At 49.0% G+C, this 2,850-nt stretch overlaps 1 pseudogene; it reads left to right on the top strand.

The window, feature by feature from the left end:
- Positions 1–1,038: 1,038 nt before the first annotated feature.
- Positions 1,039–1,737, top strand: LOC101565481 (annotated as a pseudogene).
- Positions 1,738–2,850: the final 1,113 nt, after the last annotated feature.

Below are 2,850 nucleotides of genomic sequence, written 5' to 3'. Positions count from 1 at the left end.
CTCAGTAGAATAACGCTTCCCTGCCAAGTGCAAGGGCCTGAGTTCAATCCCTGGTTCTGCCAAAAAAAAAAAAAAAAAAAAAAAAAGAAAAAAAGAAAAAAAGAAAAAAGCAAGTAGACTTATTCCTGGGATTTGGACCACTTTTGTGGCCCAGAAACTTCATACCAAGTTCATGCAGCTGATGACATTGACACAAGGCAGCTCGGTCAAAGCAGACAAATTGTTGTTTTATTTGCTTTTTCAGAAGTTCCAGAATGGATCTTCCTCAAAGTTGAAATGTTTGGAGATTGCAGTCTGGCAAGATGATTGCGCTTAGCTTTTGTCATGTTATATTCAGTGTTCCTCTAGGGCTGGCCAGATAGCTCAGCAGATTAAAGTGCCCACTTAGGCAGACACAGGGGTCAGAGGTTCGATCCGCAGCCAGCCTTGCCAGCCCCACCCCCAGGGCGCACTGAGACAGTGATCGAGACTGGGTGTGGTGATATGAGCCTATAATCCCAGTGCTTGGGAAGCTGAAAACAGGAGAATCACTGCAAGTCTGATCTGTATAGCGAGACCCTGTAGACCCTGCACTAAAATTAAAAAAAAAAAAAAAAAAATTTACTCTAACCTCAATTGGCTTGAGGGTCATGGGAATCTTGTTAAAGCGAGTCAGGTGCAGTGGTGCATGCCTGCAATTGATCCCTGCTATTCAAGAGACTGAGGCAGGATCATAAGTCCCACATTAGCTCGGGCAATTTAGCCACCAGACCCTGCTTCCAAATAAAATTTTAAAAGGGCTGGGCATGGAGTTGAGTAGTAGGAGCACTTGCCTGGTATGCATGAGTCCCTGGGCTTAATCCCCAGCACTGAAAAGCAAACAAAAGATAAAAGAAAAAATAATTGCAGTTCCTAATTGAGTAGGCCTGCGAAGAGTCTGAGATTCTGCCTTTCTGACCAGCTCTGATGTTTTTCTGCCAACCACAGTCACTAGCAAGGCTGTGCAACTTTTGTGTCAGTCATGACTACTCAGAGGGGGGCGTGTGAGCCCCGGGACGGCTTGGGCCGCCGGAGCAGCACGGAGCTATGGCTTTTGCGGCGGGATTCTTATTGGGCCCCACCGGAAGTTCAGCGGCACTGCTGGGCAGCAGATGGCTCCAGCCCGGGCTGTGGTTGGGGATCCCTGCCCCGCTGCAGGCCCGCGGCAAGGCGCGCGGGAACGAGTACCAGCCGAGCAACACCAAGCGCAAGCGCAAGCACGGCTGGGTCCCGCGGCTGAGCACCCCGGCCGGCCGGCGTCCAGGTCGTTCTGCGCCGCATGCTCAAAGGGCGCGCGTCGCTGACCCACTGAGGACCGCGACCCTCGGATCTTGGCACTGCGTGAGTGCGGAAGACGCCAACGGGAGTGCACCAGATTGTGAGGATGGCCTGGAGATTTGGGGAGGACTGGGAATGGGGGCGTGGCAGCCACACTAGGCCAGCAGCTGCCCAGCCCCGCATTTGCACGGTGGGGGCTTCCGCACCCTCGCAGCTGTCCACAGAAAGGAAATGCGCACGCTGTTTAACCGCTGCAGCAGGACCAATGAATACCCTCGGCCCTCCACCTCCCCCGAGTTACTTCAGAGCTGATCTCAGGCATCCGATTATTTTCTGTAATGTTTCAGATGGCGTTTCCAAGATAAGATCTTTTGAAAGCATGGTCACGAATTTATGTCCTCTGCAAATGATCAGTGGTTTCTAAATATCATTAAATGTTTACTAATGTTCAAAAAAAAACTACTCAGAGGAACAGAACCAACAGGAGATAGAAATATTCTAAGGAATTGTGATTGTGGGCTTTGGCAAGTCCGTGGTCCATAAGGTCTGGTAATTTAAGCAGGAGTTAATGCTGTATGTAGTTTTAGATAGAATATTTCTTCTCTGAGGAAACTCAGTGTTTGCTTTGAAGCCTTTCACTTGATTGGATGAAGCCCACATACACCACAGAGAGTGATCTCCTTTACTGACCTAATGTTAGTGAGTGTCTTGGTTACTTTTTACTTGACGCTGGAACAAAATACTTGACTCCCAAAGCTAAGGAAGGAAAGCTTTATTCAGCTCATGGTTAGTGGAAGTTTCACTTCATACTTTAGCATATACTCAGGTAGCTCCAAGGCAGAGTAGCACATTGCAGAGGGCAGCGCTTCATGGTGGTGGAAGAACAAAGCTGAGGGAGGAGATGCAGCTGTGTGTTCTAGCAAGCCTCCTTCCCTTCCTTCTGTGCCGACTGTGATACTCGAGCTCCTCTGAGGAAGTGGTGCCAACCATCCTTCCTCTATCCCCTTTGTGTGTCCTTTAAGTGCTGAGTCACTATAGGGAGGGGTGTCTGTGCCCCAGAGAGGGGGTGTAGAACTACACAATGTCCATGCCCTCCTCTTGCCCAGGATGAGGATGTTTACAAATAAGAACCCTGGCTCTCTGCTGAGTCACTTAATTAAACTTCTAAACTTCTCAAGTTGACACAATGTATCAGCCACTCCAATGAGGCAGGAGATTAGGGAATGGCAAACTGACTAGGCAAGTGGATATGGTTTGCGCCCAAGCTCTGCACCCAGGACCAATCAGTAAGTGCTAGCTTCAGTTGTTCTCAGGAGAACTCAGGCAGGAATTTGATAGGAGAGCCTAGATCTGCCATCAGCCTAAGAAGAGCGGGAAAGGGAGTGTGACAAAAGACCATGGCCATGCTCCTTGGGGCTACTTCATTCTTTTACAGTGTTCTTCTCTGTGTAGTGTCCTTCTTTTCCTATTTTATTTGGTACAGAGTACACAGGGTCTCATTACATAGTTTGGATTCGTAGTGATTCTCCTGTGTTCAGCCTCCCAAGACCTGGG

The sequence above is a fragment of the Octodon degus genome, unplaced genomic scaffold (assembly GCF_000260255.1).
Source record: "Octodon degus isolate 3935 unplaced genomic scaffold, OctDeg1.0 scaffold00047, whole genome shotgun sequence".
In the NCBI taxonomy this organism is placed as follows: Eukaryota; Metazoa; Chordata; class Mammalia; order Rodentia; family Octodontidae; genus Octodon; species Octodon degus.
This window is presented reverse-complemented; position numbering and strand designations above follow the sequence as displayed.